This window comes from Dromiciops gliroides, chromosome 5 (genome assembly GCF_019393635.1).
Source record: "Dromiciops gliroides isolate mDroGli1 chromosome 5, mDroGli1.pri, whole genome shotgun sequence".
NCBI classification, from domain to species: Eukaryota; Metazoa; Chordata; class Mammalia; order Microbiotheria; family Microbiotheriidae; genus Dromiciops; species Dromiciops gliroides.
The window spans coordinates 147,399,235-147,418,102 of NC_057865.1; the positions used below are offsets into that span (position 1 = coordinate 147,399,235).

Sequence of the window (18,868 nt, forward strand, 5' to 3'; positions counted from 1 at the left end):
AATGAAGACATCTAAGTGAGGGCATAAAACTCTTGTTTCAAAATGGGCAGTGAATCCTGCAATGACCTTGACTTCATCCAAGTGCAAGAGATCCAAATCTGGAAATATCACATGTATCCCTGATCCAGACATTCAAAATCCAGCAGAGAACAATCCAAAACAAAAATCAGATACTATCATATTTGACATCAAGTATAATAAGACTTAAAATGTCCAAAGCACTTTATATACATGTTCTGTTTTGAGCCCTACAACAACTGTATAAGATAGGTACAACAGGTCATATTATCTTGATTTCAAAGATTGTAAATTTTAGGATAATGAATTTAGAGTCAAGATGGACCTCAGGAGACCATGCAGTCTAAACCCATTTTAAAGATTGCATAACTGAGGCTCAGAGGGATTAGTGCATTTTCAAAGCCATCTTCTGATTGCAATTAAAACTAACTCTAGCAAAAAGTAAAGGAGAGAGGCATAAGAAAGAGTTATTCTTTTAAAAGGAAATTTGCTTTGAACACTTAATACCTCTATGAATTGGGGCAAGCCTCAATCTCTAGCAACCTTGGTTTCCTCACATATAAAATGGTGCTTATAATAACACCTACCAAAAAGGGTTGTACTGGTAATCAAATGAGATAATATATAAAGCATTTTGCTATCTCTAAATTTCTATATGAACCAGTCTTGTTGTTGGTTACTGTTTTTATTATTATAATCTGTGCTAATGTTAAAGAATTTCAACAAGTAAAACCATTTGTGACTGGAAAATTTACCTTATAACACATTAAGTTTTTACTCTAAAGACCATAAGCCAATGCAAAAATACATATTTTCTTTTCTTCTTCTTTTGAATGGTTTTACCTTCAGTTAAAGATCAGTTTAGAAGCAGAGGTTTACCTGAGGATAGAAAGACTCCTTTGATTCATTGGTAATTTATAGAGTTCCTTTAAAGGAATTATTGAAAAATACTCTTCTTTGGTAATACTTTTTGCTCTTTTATTGATGGATTTAAAGAACTCATTGAAAATTTATAAATAAGAATAGACTATTATTTAGAATGTGAAACATGATCATTGACGGAATTTAAAGAAGTTAATTTATTATGTGGCTATCACTTGGGACTTTCTAACTCAATTATTTTCTGTTTAGAATTTTATTTTCCAAATTACATATAAAAACAAATTTTGACATCAATTTTTAAAAATTTTGTGTTCCAATTTCTCTTCCTCCCTCCCTTCCCACCCCCATCCTCAAGAGCTCAAGCAATTCAATACAAGTTATACGTGAGGGGCAGCTAGATGGTGCAGTGGTTAAAGCGATGGCCCTGGATTCAGGAGTACCTGAGTTCAAATCCGGCCTCAGACACTTGACACTAGCTGTGTGACCCTGGGCAAGTCACTTAACCCCCACTGCCCCACCAAAAACAAAAACAAAAACAAGTTATACATGAGTAGTAATGGAAAACATCTCCACATTAGCCAGGTTGTGAGAGAAAACAGAGAAAAACAAAACTTTAGATTAAGGAACTATAAAAAAATATGCTTCAATCTGTTTTCAGATACCATCAGTTCTTTCTCTGTAGATGGACTGCAATTTTCATAAGTCCTTCAGAGTTATATTGGATCATTGCCTTGCTGAAAATAACCATGTCCTTCCCAGGAGATCATCTTACACTATTGCTATTCTTTTGTATACAGTATATTTCACTCCACTTTAGTTAATGTAGGTCTTTACAGGTTTTTCTGATAGCATCCCGTTCATCATAACTTTTATATAGTACCTTAAACTTGACAAAGAATTTTCGTCACAATAGCCCAGCAAAGTAGGTACCATACATTTTGCCATTATAATTAATCATCATAACTATTTCCCTCCATCCTATTCCCTTCCCATGATATTTACTCTATTTTCTATCTTCTTTTACCCTATTCCTCATCAAAAGTCTTTTGCTTCTGACTGCCCCCCTCCCCCACTTTGCCCTCCATTCTTTCATCCTTCCCTCCTCTTCCCCTCTTACTTTCCTGCAGGGTTAGATAGATTACTCCTCCCAATTGGGTGTGTATGTTATTCCCTCCTTGAGCCAACTCTGATGAGATTAAAATCTTTCAGCTAATTCTGATTTCTAAATTTTCTTCCTCCCTCCCTCCTCAACCCTCCCTATGAAATCAAGCAATTCAATATGTCATACATGTGCAGTTATGCAGAACATCTTCACCTTCCTCAAAGGTGTTTTGCTTTTTACTGCTCCCTCCCCCAATGCTTCCTTCCTTCCCCTCTCCTCCTCCCATCTCCTTCCCTTCCCACTTTCCCTCAGGGCAAAATATATTATTATACCTACTTGAGTATGTATGTTATTCCCTCTTTGAGCCAATTCTGATGATAATAAGGTTCACTCACTCCCCCACTCCTTCCCCCTCTTTCCCTCCCCTCCATAAGCTTTTTGTTTATGTGAGCTACTTTCCCTCAGTCTACCTCTCCCTTTCCCTTTCTCTAATGCATTTCTCTTATCCTTTAACCTTATTTTAAAGATGTCATCATGGGTTAGCTAGGTGGCACAATGGACCCAGGCACCACCCCTGGACCCAGGAGGCCCCAAGCCCATATCTATCCCCAGACATAAGCTACCCCACCCTGCCTGCCCCACAAAAAAAAGGATAAACAAAAAATAAATGCTTTACAGATATCATCCCTTCATACTCAGTTCAGAACTGTGTCCTCTGTCTAATTGTATTCCTTTCAGTTGCCCTAATACTGAGAAAGTTCTTATGAGTTAGAAGTATGATCTTCCCATGTAGAATTGTAAACAGTTGAATCTTTTAATATCTCTCATGGTTTCTTTTTCATGTTTACCTTTTTATGCTTCTCTAAGATCTTGTATTTGAAAGTCAAATTTTCTATTCAATTCAGGTCTTTTCATCACAAATGACTGAAAGTCCTCTTTTTCATTGAAGTCACATTTTCCCCCCTGAAAGATAATACTCAGTTTTGCTGGGTAGGTGATTTTTGGCTGTAGTCCCAGTTCTTTTGCCCTCTGGAATATCATATTCCATGCCATCTGGTCCTTTAATGTAGATGCTGCTAGATCTTGTGTTATTCTTACTGTAGCTCCACAGCATTTGTATTCCTATTTTCTAGCTGCTTGAAATATTTTCTCCTTGACCTGGAGGTTTTCCTTTTGGAATCTCTTTCAGGAGGTGATTGGTGGATTCCTTCAATTTCTATTTTACCTTCTGCTTCTAGAAAATCAGGGCAATTTTTTCCTGAAAAATTCTTGGAAGATGCTGTCTAAGCTCTTGTTTTGGTCATGGTTTTCAGGTAGTCCAATGATTTTCAGATTATCTCTCCTTGATCTATTTTCTAGTTTAGCCATTTTTCCAATGAGATATTTCATATTGTCCTCTATTTTTTTATTCATTTGGTTTTGCTTTACTGTGTCTTGGTTTCTTATAAAGTCACTAGATTCCATTTGTTCAATCCTAATTCTTAGGCAATTATTTTCTTCTGAGAGCTTTTGCATCTCCTTTACCATTTGGCTTTTCAAGCTGTTGACTTTTTTCTTATGACTCTCCTGCATCACTCTCTTTTTTCTTTCCATTCTTTCCTCCACTTCTCTAAATCTTCCTTCTATATCTCCTATTTTCTCTTCAAAGTCCCTTTTGAGAACTTCCATGGCCTGAGACCAATTCATATTTTTCTTGGAAGCTTTGGATGTAGGGGCCCTGAGATTGCTATCCTCTTCTGAGGGTGCACCTCAATCTTCTGTGTTGCTAAAGAAAATTTCTATAATTCTCAACTTTCTTTGCTTGCTCATCTTGCTGTCTTTTACTTGACTTTTAGCTCCCTCTTACAGTGGGGCCCTACTTCCAAGCTACACTGTCACAAGCCTCAGAGGGTCTCAGAAATTTTGGTTTGAGGAAGGGCTGGTTTTTCTCTCACCTGGTCTGTTCTCTAGTATGAAGATAAACTCAGGCCAAATTGCTAATTAACCAGACAGCAAAACTTTGTGTGCTGTGGTTCTTAGCCCCAACAAGCCTGTGCCCCTCCCCCACCTAGGCCTCCCATCACTCAAGATTTCTTCCTGGTTCCTTGCTGGGGTGGGATAGCCAAATTCCTCCTTAGGTCCTGCAGACACCCCTCTATTTTCCATCCCCCCACCCTCAGTCAGCCGTTCAGCCCTCTCACCTGACCATAAGTTTAGTTCCAGAAGACATGAATGCTGCAGCTGATTTGGAGTCATGGGGTTAAGTTTCTCTAGCACAGCTTGCCTGGGGACTGTGTCAGTGCAATTGTGGGGTTGGACTCTACTTGCAGCCCAGCATGGCACCCTCTAAGCTGATTTTGGCTGGAGAATAATCTCAGCCCATCTTTTTGTGGGTTTTGCTCTAATTCAATTTTGGGGGGGGCGGGGCAATGGGGGTTAAGTGATTTGCCCAGGGTCACACAGCTAGTATGTGTCAACTGTCTGAAGCCAGATTTGAACTCAGGTACTCCTGAATCCAGAGCCGGTGCTTTATCCACTGCACCACCTAGCTTCCCCACTCTAATTCAATTTTAAAGATAACTGTTTTTGTTGTCTTTTGGTAATAATAATAATAATAATAATGTATTTCCAGGCTATAGAATAAGGACTTGGAAAAAATCTTACAAATTTTTGCATTCACAATATATTTGGTGTTAGAAGGGACTTTAATGGCAATAGAATCTAACTCCTTTATTTTATGTGTGAAGAAACTGACACCCAGGAAGCTTAAGTGATTTTACCAAAGCTATACAGGTAGTATCAGAAGCGGGATTTGAATTCAGGATCTCTACAATTCTTTTTACAACATTATACTGTCTCTACTTTCTTTAACTTTCATTAATAATCACGCAAGTGGTAAAAATTGGATCGAAAATTATAAGAAATCTGAATTGGTGCATTGTATTAGTGGAGAAATAACAGACATTAATATATTTAGATGTTTCTGACAAGCCAAAGGCCTGATTAAAAATCAACTAAAGATAATTCAGTAACGGTAAAAAACAACTTGGAAAAAGGTTTCTTAAACTTTTGAATTAATAATTCTTACTTACACTGCCCTGGACATCATAAACTAGATATGCTTTACTTGTATGAAATCATCAAATGACAAAAAGCATGCCATTATAACGTAATTATTTAAAGAAAGTAAGATTTTGGTGTCAATATTCATTTAGTCCTTTGTCTCATATGACATGGGAGTTAGGTCTACAGACAATATGATAATTTATAGTCATACTTACTCTGATTATATAGGGTGGGCTAATGAGCTTTATCAAACAGAGATTAAATTACTACAAATATTTTTGTAAGAAGGAAAATTATGTTTGTTTGTGTGTCTGTGTGTATAAAGCTGTATATCCCAAAGGAATTCAACCACTGAACATTTTAAAACTCAACATAAGTTGACAATCCATAAATTATTATGCTAAAGGGCTAAAGATAAAAATGTATTATTAAACTTGGTGTGTGTTATATTAAGGATTTGTGATTTTGTCACTGTAGGAATGCCTTACATCTCTCTAGATTGTGCTTTTTCTCTAACTTAGGAGGGAGTTGACTGCAGCTCAGAAAGGTTAAGTAATCTTCCCATAATCATATAATTAGTAAATGGCAGAAGCAACATTTGAACACAGTTCTTCTTGTCTCCTCTGTACCATACTGCCTGTTACAAAAGTAGGGTTTGACAAATTTCGAAAGAAAACTGTATCCATAGCAAAAATAAGAAAAAACAGAATTCACATGCTAAATTGTCACACTTATTATATATGTATATTCCAACATTATTTCATATATAATATTTAACAGAAATATATCAATAGGATTAACATTTTCCCTGGGGACCCTATTTACTTCCCACAGTGCCAAGGTTCTATAAGAAGTAATTTCAGAATTGTCCTTTTGAAGAGATTTCAAATACTTAAAGGGTTATTCCTTAGTTATTCAGAAAAGCAAAGTTATTCAAAATGCAGAATTTCACAATTCTGAATCATTCCAGTAAACTGAAATGTTTAAGGATAGTTAAATATTTGTGACTGAAAGTGAAGGCACCATTGGAAAAACAGCAGGACAAACTAATTGCCTTGCAAACATTTCTTCATAAATACTTAAATTCTGCAGCATGGTATTTACCCAAAACAACTTTAAAAAAAAATTCAAACTCAACTTTATAAGCATCTTGATATGATCATTACTTTCCTTACTTCTCCTATGCCCCAAACAACAAATTACAGATACAGATAGAAGTATAGTATCTCTCGAGTACATTATGATGAGTCAAACAGTCATTTCTGCTTGACCTACAACTAAATTTCATGGTTTTCCTTCCCTCCCAATACACTCCCCCCCAGCATTTCTATTATTACATTTAAATACTTAGGTGGATTTTCTCTGAATTTTAGACACTTCTAATATTGCCTCCTGGTTGTAAAAGCTTTCTTCATCCTCAATACCAAACATAAAGTACCCAGTTTGTGTATGGCACTATATTAAGTCAAAATGAATAACTGTGGGACACTTTGTGCATAGAAAAATGGCAGAATATGTACCATAATTTGTTATTTTTTCTGACATAACTTTCTAATGAAATGACTAAAAAGAGCCTAAAATGGTGATCCACAGAAAAAGGCAATCCTCTGCACAGCAATTAGGCATAAATAACCAATTTTCAAGCTGCACAATTATACGTTCTTGAAATATTCTGAAAATATAGATGCCAGTCCTCAGGATTAAGTTAGCATTTGTTTTTCTATCTAGTTAAAATCTATTTTCCATTTCAGAAGAAAAAAAATCTTTCAACCATTATCCATTTATATGATATAGCAGATCTTGGTGATGCTTGTACAAAGCATTCCATCTCCTACTTTGATTTCTCTTCAAAGTCTATCTCTTAATCCTGGAATACTTTATCATTTTACCTCTCCCTCTTGGGATCCATGGTTCCCTTCAATGTCTAAATCAAGTATCACCTTCTACAAGAGTGCTTTATTGTTTTTCCCATTTTTCTTCCCCATACCTCACCCTCAATTACTTTGAAACTATCGTGCAAGAGTTCTCTATTTATCTATGTTACCATATACTGTTTCTCTCCTGTAGAATATGAGGGTTTGGGGGGGACAGAGTTTATTTTATTTCTATCTTCTATTTATAGTGCTTAGCACACTGCCTGGAACTTAGCAGTTATAATGCATAAATACATCATAAATTCAGTTGCTGTTACTTGGGAAACATACTTTAACTAGTTGCCAGCAATATCATTCACTTTTTTTCTTGATCCATGTCAAATTTTACTCTTTAAGCTAACAAAGTTTCAAGCTGTGGACCTTGAGGTTTTACCTCACATCCTACAAACTGGCAAAGATGATGAAAGATGGAAACAGTTAATGTTAGAGGAGTTGTGTACAAATAGGTATATGAGGACATTTTTGGTGGAGTCATGAATTGATACAGTCATTTTGGAAAATAATTTGGAATTTTGCAAACAAAGTGACTAAAATATCCACACATTTTGAGCAAGAGATTCCATTATATACCACTTAGGTATATGACATATCACAAGGAAGTCATTGATATGAAGAAAGTCCCCCATATAAACCAAAATATTTATAGTGGAACCTTTTGTGATAACAAAAAATTGGAAACAAAGTAGAAATCCATTAAATGGGGAATGATTAAACAAATTGTGGTATGTGAATATAATGGGATATTACTGTATTGTAAGAGATGATGAATGTGATGAATACAATGGAAAGAGCCTGATGGAATGATGCAGACTGAAAAAAGTAAATCCTAGTTTAAAAAAATATTCAATTACTATAATAACATAAATAAAAAAACAAACCACACACAAAATTTTAAGAATGAAAATTGTAATATAAAGAACAAGCATAGCTTAAAAGAAGAGATATGAAAAGGACAGTCCCAACCCACCTGTTTGCAGAGGTGGGAGTTCCACAAATGTTGAATATATTTTCAGACTTTTTTGATGTATTATTGATATTATGCTTATTTCTTTACACTTTTTTCCTTTTTTTGTCATTGAAATACTATTTGTTATATAGAATGGCTCTCTGAGAGAGCTAGAGGAAGGACACTGGAGGAAACTATGGTGATATAGAAAACAAAAGACCTTGATAAAAACATTTTAACAAAAGATGCCAACTGTGACTATGTAAAAGATGTTCCATAATTTCTGATGAGGTAAATAACAAGAATGGCTAGATATCTGAATATTAAAACCTCTTATCAATTAAGTTCTCTGGGCCTCAGTTTTCTCATCTTTCCAGCAGAGAATAATTACATCTGCCTCTTCTACCTCACATGATTGCTGTGAAGATAAATGAGATAAAACGTGAGAAAGCACTTTGAAAAGAATACAGTTGTAAGGTATACATAATCAATACTTCAGTGATAGGATTTGATTGGGTATTTCTCGCACTAATATATATCATAGCCCATGTATAATATAATAAGTAAATAAGTCTTTAAGAAATGCTTGAGGGGTCAGCTAGGTGGCATAGTGGATAAAGCACCAGCCCTGAATTCAGGAGGACCTGAGTTCAAATCCAGCATCAGACACTTGACACCTACAAGCTGTGTGACCCTGGGCAAGTCACTTAACCCTCATTGCCCCACAAAAAAGAAAGAAATGCTTGAGACTCATAGTGGTTATTTGCTTATGATCACAAAGCTAGAATCAAAAGTGTGATTTAAACCCAAATCTTCCCAACTCCAAATCCAATGGTTTATTAGTTATACCACTATAATATATTCTTTATTTTTATTCTTAACAACAAACATGAAAAAGTCAAATTTCCATATAGAAATCAGAACAGAGAAGAGGTTTATATGAACCATGAATTTCTATTCCATATAGCTGGCTTTTAATATGTTAAGGGCTAAAATTCTAGCTAAACTGTCTAAAATATCTAATGAGTGGTCGCCAATCAATTACAAGCTTTAGCAAGAGTTAGACTTTTAAGCATTTATTAAGGAGAATAAGAATTTGGTAAAGAGAGAGAGAAAGGCCTAGATTCCTATCTATTAAAGGGAGAGCACATTTCTAGCTCCCTTCTCCGCCAGCGTCCTCAGGAAAGAGAGCCCCAGTCTCCTCCTTCCTCCTCCCACTAGTCCGCGTCACTTCCTGATACCAAAGAAAAGACTCCTGGTCTTGCCCTCAAAGACCTTCGCTTCATGGGCAGAACTCTTCTACAGTAAGTATCCAGCAGGTGGCGTTATTCCAATCGTTACAAATATATATGTGCATACACATACACAAACACACACACACACATATATATATACATACATACATACATATACACACACCTGTGTTTCACACATACACACACACACACACATTCAACATTTTGCTTCCCAAACACTCTTTCTTGTCTTTATATTCCTTTAAATTTCTTTCTTGCTTTATCAGATATTATGATTATATAGGTAAGACCCGGTCTTTCCCCTGGACTTTTGCTCCTAAGACAAATGTACAGTGAATGTGGTCAGATTTATTTGACCTTTTTCTTTACAACCCTCAACAATTATGGTATTCTTATCTAGAAAAAGCTGGTAAGGTAAAGTTTTTCATTTGTCTGTTTGTTTCCTTTTCCCATAATAACTTTTTCAAAGTGGCTCCTTTTGAATATTTTTATAAGCAAATGTAGAGTGAAATGAGCAGAACTAGGAGATCAATTTGCAAGATGAACATAATAATGCGAAGGAAAACCACACTGAAAGCTTCATAACCCCAGTCAACGCATTGATCAGTCATTACTTCAGAGGACTGAGGAGGAAGTATGTCTCCAGCCTCTTGACAGAGAAGGGTTTACAAGTGGGTAATGATACACATCTTCAGACATAGCCAGTATCATGATTTGTTTTTATTTTTTTAAACTGTACTCGTTAGAACGAAGAACTACACTTTTTTTGAGGAGGGCTTTATGTTGGATTAGTGGTTATTGATAGAAATGCAAAAAAGGAGAAAAAGATTATCAACAAATCTTTAAAATTTTTAGAAAACAATAACAAAAAGAACTTCCCAAGAGGACACAAACAAACAGGGCAAATTTGTCACTAATTTATTAAATTATTATACACTTGTTAAAAGCAAATGTTACATAATACAAGTTTGTGGCTTCATATACACATTGTCTTTTCTTATATTGAAATGCTTGTGTTTCTAGATGAATAAGGGATTTCTTTTTCTTTGTATCATTTTCAAACAAAGAAATCTGCAAACCCTAAAGTACAGTCTAAATGTCAACTCGTGGATGCGGTGCTAGAAACTTCTCCAGTGAACAAGGCTTTTGAAGCTCCTAAGTACTGCACACACAAAATAATAACTGTATATATCCAATTCCCTTTTGTCCCCAGAAGCACAGACTCTTGAATTATAAAGTGAGGTTCATTGGGACCAGGAGGTGAATCCATCCTGTAGAAACAATGAAAAACCTCATTCTGAGAGAGAACAGTGGGAATTACAACCATCTGTTTTAGGTTAGTGACTCTTAAAATAAAAGTCTAGAAATTTTCCTGTAGCAATCAATTTCTTTGAGGACCTCACAGCACTCTGTACATAAAGGATGTAAAATGTATCATTTCCCATAATCTAGTAACATCATCTAGTCAAAAGAAAGAAACAAATATAACTTCAGCTTTATTTCACTTTAATTCTCTGATAGAGCTGGGCACATTGAGGGCATTTAATAAATGCCTTTTTGAATGAATGAATATTCAGTATCCCAAAGTCTTTTACTTCTCAAGAAGCAAAAAGCATTAAGTATTTTATTTTATGTAATGGTTGTTCACATCTGTCTGAATTTCCCATCTGGCATCATTACAGTCTATGACTGAATGTTGATCAGAGAAGAAAAACTGTGGGGAATAATGGCTAGATATTATCATAAACAATGTGGTTTTTTGTTTTTTTTACCTCTACTAAGAAAAGAAACATGAAGAAATGGGTTTAATTTATAGCCTAGAGAGATTTAGTTTAGATACAAGTAAATTTTCTAGAGAGAAGACATTCTTAGATGTTTAAATGGCCTTTGAAAGAAGTCTATGCAATTATCATCACCGCCACCATCATCATCATTGTTGCTGTTAGTGCTACCTGGTGTAGTGTGAGATAGGCAGGGGGAATGGCATTTTCTCTACTTTATAAATAAAAAATCTGAAAAGTTTCAAAATAGGACATATTCTCATTATTTGAGAATGGATAAAATATGCCTCTTCTAGAAGTATGGGATATGGCTCCAAGTGTTTTCCCTGGTACCTTTCTTAACTATAATTTGTTTGTTTTGTTTTGGGTTTTTTTTGGGGGAGGGGGGGGGTTGGCAGGGAAATGAGGGGTTAAGTGACTTGCCCAGGGGTCACATAGCCCAGTAAGTGTCAAGTGTCTGAGGCCGGACTTGAACTCAGGTCCTCCTGAATCCAGGGCTGGTGCTTTATCCACTGCACCACCTAGCTGCCCCTCTTAAACTATATATTTGGAAATAGATTTTAAAAGATTAAACAATGAACCTGTCAAACTATCAAAAGAGCATGCAAACCTGCTTTGCTTGGGGAATGCAAAATGTGTGTCTGCCTGTCCATCAAGGTGAATAGTGGGTATAGGGATGTCATACAACCTTATAAATTTAGTTCCTGAGGCAAGTAAAATGCCAAGACAGGTGCCTTACTTCTCACACTACACCCAGATCTTTTGGCTTATTTCTGGGCTATTAAGGATGATGAAGCCACCATATCATCTATTACTCCATCCATACATTATTGAATCATCAATGGTGCCTTTGCTCACAGGGTACACTGAGCTCACCAAAGAACTCACATTTATCTAGTGTTTAAGGTTTTCAAGATACTTGCCATATAATCTCCCTGTGAGGTCCATAATACCAGGACAATTACCCTGTTCTACAAATGAGGAAGCTCTGTTAGGCTCAGAGACATGAAGTAATTTGTCCACTTAGAGCATAGTAGTCATCTTTCAGTTGTTAATTAAATATTGACTTGGCAAAGGCAAGAACTGGAGGCAACTGGGGGGGGGTGTCAATGTGGAGAGAGGGACCTGGATTTATGAGTAAATTTTGTGAGAGGCAGTATCTATTCAGTACCCTGCAGTTTGGAGGCTAATTTTGCTAGAGATCCAAATAAGAAATGGTGGTATGTATTGATAGCACACTGAGCCCTCAAAATGGGAAGAGTTTGGAGAAGAGAAATCTTTATTGTCATTAAAAGAAAACTTTAGTGAGACCAACAATGAATTGTGCAGAAGAAAGAAAGATATGGTCAAGAGAAGCTTTTTGTTTCCCCTACATGGTCAATATTAGTGGGGTTTATATTTTAAAAGAATATGTTGGTATAATTTTGAGTCATTTGTCTGAAAACAATACTACATTTCACTGACTCTTGTTCAAAAGGAATGAGAACCTAAGTTACTCTCATGAAAATGGGGACTATTTGTGATCAGGATCCCTTTTATCAGTGTCATTAAAGTCTGTTATTGATCTCCTGTAGGTTCTAATAGTAAGGTGATTCTTGTAATATAAAACAAATTCATTCTTATCAGGTTCTGTGTTCAATCAGAGACTAGACAGCAACATTTAAAAATGAAATAGCATTTGTATGCAGCATTTTAGTGCAGCATTTCTAAATGAGGCTAGATTTCTAATCCATCAGCTTCTCTCTGGTGCACCCCTCCCCCAGAATCTTAAAAATATCCTGAAACTCATCAGTGGCATAATGTTGACATATTGTTTTTCTCAGTCTAAATTGCTGAAATATTATAACATATATTTACTAACCTAAGGGAATAAGAACTCTATATTAATCTAAAACATTTGATTAAAGCATTAAAGCCCCAACTTTATAGCATATCATTTCTCAATCATGCTATCTACACACTCATTAATATAATTCAATTTCATTATATGAACCCAAATGGAAAATATTAAGTGTGAGATTGCATTATACAGCTTACTGGTCCTATTAATTAAAACAGAAATATTTTGTCTTTCCATGGTGTCTTTTATCTGAGACTCCCTAAGGAAGCTGTAAACCAGGAATGTATTATGCTTTGCTCCCATTTCATTAAGGTCAGTAGATGATTGCTGCTCCATCCACAATTGGTAAAATGATGGTGATGTTTATCATGATCAAAGAGCATTATGAAAGATGCAGCATGTGGTGGCATGCTCAGTCCCTTTTACAGTTAACTACAGACTTAAATCTTGGTCCTATAGGACTTCATGGTATTAGACAGCATTTTTACCCAGATTGGGAAAGGGTTGCCTCTTTCCAGTCATCTTTTCTGTCCCCTCTAGGATCATAGATTCAGAACTAAAAGGAGCCTTAGATGCTACCTAGTAGTCCAACCTCCTCATTTTACAGATGAAGAAACCAAGGACCCAGGAAGATTAAACTGATTTGTCCAGGGTCACATTTCTTTTTTTTTTCATAAAAGTATTTTATTATTTTCAAGTTACATGTATATAGAGGTAGTTTTCAATATTTGTTTCTTTAAGATTTCTAGTTTCAAAATTTTCTCCCTTCCTCCTCTCCCTAAGACAGCAAGCAATCTGATATAGGTTATATATGTACAAACACATTAAACATATTTCTGCATTAGTCATGCTGTGCAAGAAGAATCAGAGCAAAAAGGAAAACTCTCAAAAAAAAAAAACAAAAAAAAATAGAGATAGTATGGCTCAATCTGCATCTGGATCCATAGTTCTTTTTTTCTGGATTTGGAGAGCATTTTCCATCATGAGTCCTTTGCAACTATCTTGGACCATTGTATTCCTGAGAAGAGTCAAGTCTATCACAGTTGATCAATGCACAATGTGGTTGATACTGTGTACAATGTTCTCCTGTTCTGCTCATCTCGCTCAGAATCAGTTCATGTAAGTCCTTCCAAGTTTCTTGAAATCATCCAGCTCAATGGTTTCTTATAGACAATAGTATTCCATTACATTCATACAACACAACTTGTTTCAGCCATCTCACAATTGAATGGACATCCCCTCAATTTCCAATTCCTTGCCACCACAGAAAGAGCAGCTGTAAATATTTTTTTGTACATGTGAGTCCTTTTCTCTTTTATGATCTCTTTGGGTAAAAAGACCTAATAGTGGTATTGGTGGATCAAAGGGTATGCACAGCTTTATAGCCCTTTGGGTATAATTCCAAATTGCTCTCCAGAATGGTTATATCACAGGGTACATTTCTAATAAGGATCTAATGGCAGGATTTGAAACGCAGGTCTTGCTGATTCCAGAGCTCAATTCCCCATTCCCTATGACATGCTTTCTGAAGGTAGGGACTCAAAATGACAATATCCCAAATGTGTCTATTTACCATCTTGAGTTGAATCAGGACTCACTTCTGAATCCTTCCAGCCCTACTCAGAAGCCTGTAATTTGTGTCTTAGCATAAAACTCTGCAGGTTGTTGTTGTTAATTCATTTTTCAGTCATCTGACTCTCTGTGACCCCATTTGGGGTTGTGGGAATTTATTTTGATGTAGGACCCTGCCTGTTGGGCTGAGATTAAAAAGCCTTAGGCCCTCAGGGGTTTTTTCTGTATAAGAGGGGCTAGGGCCTCTCCCCCTCTGTTTCAGCTGCAGGGAGGCCTCTGAGCCAGGCTAAACTGCACAGATAAAAACCCTGAGCTATGGGTGTGGCATGGCATGGCATGGCCCCATTTGCACAGCAGAAAGGCCCATGAAAACCCTCAGGGATGCTAGGGTTTGCTTAGCCTAGCCCCAGCTTCAGGCTAAAGCATGGGGCTTGGCTGGCCCTGGGGGCAGGTTAATAAAAAGGGGGCTGACAAGAGACAAGAGGGACAGTACAAGAGGGTTGGAGAAAGTGAGGTTGGAGAAGATAGTAAGGGAGGGACGGGACAGAAAAAAGGATGGACAGAAGGGGGCTGCTACAAGGACTGAAGCTATGTAAGGAGGGGGGGGAGACAGAGAAAAGGGTAAGAGCAAGGAGGCTGGAAGATGCTGGAGGACTAAGATATGCAAGGAAGTCTATGAGAGCAGAGATGCAGGGTTCAGCATGGCAGTTCAGAGAGGAAAGTTAGTAAGGGGGGGTTGACAAAGTGAAAGGGGGCTTGAGTTAGAAGAAAGGGAGCTGATGAGGTGAAAGCAAGGCAGGGGAGCTGGAGTAAAGGAGAAAAGAGTGAAAGTTGGAGAAAGCTTGGAGCATACCTAAAGACAAGAGGCAGCAATGGCCCTTATTATATTAAAAGCAGACAGGTTTGTGTAATTTGCACTGTATTTTATTTTATTTCATTTTTTGCGAGGCAATGGGTGTTAAGATCATCTTGCCCAGGGTCAGCTCAGCTAGGTGGGTGTCAAGTGTCTGAGGTTGGGTTTGAAACTAAGGTCGCTCAGCGTGAAATCAGGGACCGGTGCTTTATCCATTGTGCCAACCTAAGCTGCCCCCCATTAATTTGCATTTCTTAACCCTTATCTTTACAATTGATTTTTATAAAATTAAATTGCTGCTTTGATTAATTTAATTAAGAGGCTTCTTATCATTTGCCTTATCAATTTGGGAGGGAGCAAGTGGGGAGAAAATTTTTTTTGTTTTAAAATTGTTTTATTAAGATTTTATTATATGAAAGACATGTTTCTCATTCCACATCAATCTTGCGGCCAAGCTCTGTACACTCACAATTCTCTGGCTTATTGTTGGCAGCTTAGTCAGAAGCAATCTGGAACACTGGTGATGGAAGAGTCTGCTGTAAAACTTGCAACAACCGCTGTGGCTGCTCACAGACAGCAATGGCATTTGTCAAGTGGTCAACACCCTTTCATATTCACCTTAGCTAGTAATTCCTCACCAAGCTGTATTTCTTCAAGGAAGAACGTCTGAACAGCCTCGGCATCTTTAAGGTCAGGTAACTTTGGAAGGTCCAGCTCTCTCTTAGCAAAACTTCTGTTTCTTTATTCGTTCTCGAAGCCTGTTCTTGAAATTGGGGTCACTCTGTCTCTTGCAGTCAAAGTAAATACAGTAGCCAATGAAGAGGGCCCCGCACACACCAGCGGCTATTGTCCCACTCCGTCCCACCATGTTTCCAGCAGCTGCTCGCAAAGCAGGTAGCAGCAGCCCCGCTGTTCCCCGCCCCCCCCCCGCCCCCCTCCACTGACCCTCAAGCCAGGAGAGGTGGCTCGCTCCACTCCCTTTGAGTGTGGAGAAATTTTTAAAAGGCCCTAACAGATTGGCTTTGGAAATTAATAGCAGTCAGATAGCCAGCCAGTCAAAAGTCCCCAGATTAGTCACCCAGATAAATTAGTCCCCCCAAATTAGGCCCCAGTAAGTTAAAATATTTTTACAGGGTTTTCTTAGCAAAGATATTGGAGTGGTTTGCCATTTCTTTCTCCAGCTTCTTTTATAAATGAGGAAACTGAGGCATACAAGGTTAAGTGAATTATTCAGACTTACACACCTAGTAAGTGTCTGAGGCAAAATTTGAACTCACAATGAGTCACAAATTGAACTGAAACTAGAAACTCAGTGGGATGATACCTATCTCCTCTAAATTAGTGCCCAGAAAAAAAGCATATACTCCTAAAACAGCAGAAAAGATCTTAGCTACTTGTTGGCCCACACGTCCAGTTCTGCAACAGAAAGAAGATACAAACATGAGCTCATTAATGTACTGGTGATGTGAAACTGGAAGTGATTTAGGTTACATAAGCAACATAGGAAAGTTTTGCTTGCTGGGTTTTACTATTGCTGTCGCTCAGACCCTAGGTGATGGGGAGGAGGAGCTCCCTGGAAGAATGACTACAGCTGTGGTATATGGTCTTCTACTCATAATCAATGATAGAATGCACATGCAGTCTCTTCTCTTTCTGAGCAAAGACTGGCAGTGGGTGTGACAGTCCTAAATTGCTATCAATGAGAAAATGTAAATGAAGAGTGCTCAGAATCTGTATTCAAATACTATTTAACAATTCCAGTATGTGCAAATGAATGTAATTAGATTAAATTAGATTATTAGATTGTTAGCTCCTTGTGGTCAAGAACTGTCTTTTGTCTCTTTTTCTATCCTTAGTGCTAAGCACAGTGTCTGGCATATAGTATATGCTTAATATATGTTTATTGATTTGATTGAAAGTGGATTATGGCAGAGCCAGAATTTTAATAAATTGCTTGAATGGAAAAGATTGGGGAAAGTTGTGAATTTCATCCATTTCCTGAGTAAATCAGCGCATCTAAATTCTTCACTGCTTTAAGGATCTGTGAATTCACCATTATGAATCTTCCCTCCACCATCAAAGATCACAACACCTTTCTAACTCATTAGTACTATCTTGAGTTCTTATGGTTGAAAAAATGTTCACATAACTTGGTAATTAACTCTTCTAAACTTGAACTAGTCAGCAGCCAAGAGAATTACAGTCCACTGACTGCCTTGTATTTGCAGCTTCACTAACTCAGTAGCACTTGATAGAGCCTGACGTTTCTGGTATAACCTTTAACAATGCAGGGTCACTCTGCACACAATGTCAAGACTTTAGCTGAAGTGCTTGAAATAAGGGAAATCAAAGAAATAATTTGGAAAGGAAAATCTTTTTCACCAGGGTACTTCTAATAACAGCTAGTATTTATATAACGATGTAAGACTTACAAAGTATTGTATAAATATTACCTCATTTTATCTTCACAAAAAATCTGGGAAACATGTGCACTTACTATCACCATTTTACAAATGAGGAAAATGAGGCAGACTGAGGTTAAGTGATTTGTCCAGAGTCACAAAATCAGTATCCAATAAGTATAGCAACAACATACTCTATCCAGTAAGCCATCTAGACACTTAGAAGACAAGGGCACTAAGAGTTGAGGGTCCTGACAAGTAAAAGGTGGCATTAGTCTAGGTCACTGATGACCAGTAAGGACATTGGATTAGGGATGGAAGGGGAGACATAAGAGACATTGAGAAAAAAGGAGTGATCTTTGCTCACCAACTATAAAAAGTAAATAATGGAAACAAATAAAGATTATGATAAGATTTCTTGGCCATTTTGACTTTGTGTTCACTTATAGGGAAGGGACCAGGCCAAAGAAGGTAAGTAATTCTGTTAAAGGCACTTTTAGCTAGAGAATGGATGCTTTAGGGCAGGCAGTCTTACATGCCAAGTGCTACATGGAATGAGTAGTTCTCCCTGGATCTATCAAGAATTGAGTAACTGAAAGGTTCACTGCTCCCCAGAATTAAGAAAAGTAAAAATTAACCTTAATTCTTGTGTTCACTTCTTTTCCTCAAATTCAATATTATTTCACAAAGAGGGCTGCAAAAATAGAATACTTAAAAAACATTAAAAAACTGTCTGAAGCTATTCTGACAGATCATTTCCCCTAAAGATGTTTCTGAATATAAAGAGAAGATTGAAAATACAAAGAAAAAACAAATAATCAATTTTCCAGCTCTCTGAATATTCCAAGAAAAATCAGCTTCTTAGATACCTCTCTACTATTCCGTTAGTTAAGTATGTGTCTGAAATTCGGTAAGAGAATAAAATCATGAATACCTTTGATGTAGGAGACAGAGTTGTAATTGGAATCGTGAAAACTTGGATTTGGAACCTACCTTCCCACTTACCAGCTGTGTAATCCTGAGCAAATCACTTAACACCTCTTAACTTCAGTTTCATCATCTGTATAATAGCACCCAGCACAAAGGGTTGTTTGGTGGATCTGATGAATTAATAGGTGTAAAATACTTTGCAAATTATCTTCACTACCACCACCACCACCACCACCATCAACCAGATTCCTGTTTTTCATATATCAGCTTTGTCCTGGTTTAGACATTCAAAGAAGTGAGGGGGGCG

The 18,868-nt window shown here is 37.0% G+C and overlaps 1 protein-coding gene and 1 pseudogene across 3 annotated transcripts in view; both read right to left on the bottom strand.

Annotated features, from left to right (window-relative positions):
* LHFPL3 (LHFPL tetraspan subfamily member 3) overlaps positions 1-18,868 on the bottom strand; it is a 774,666-nt gene that overhangs the window by 562,391 nt on the left and 193,407 nt on the right. The gene's annotated exons all lie outside the window — the stretch shown is intronic.
* LOC122727930 lies at positions 15,627-16,097 on the bottom strand (annotated as a pseudogene).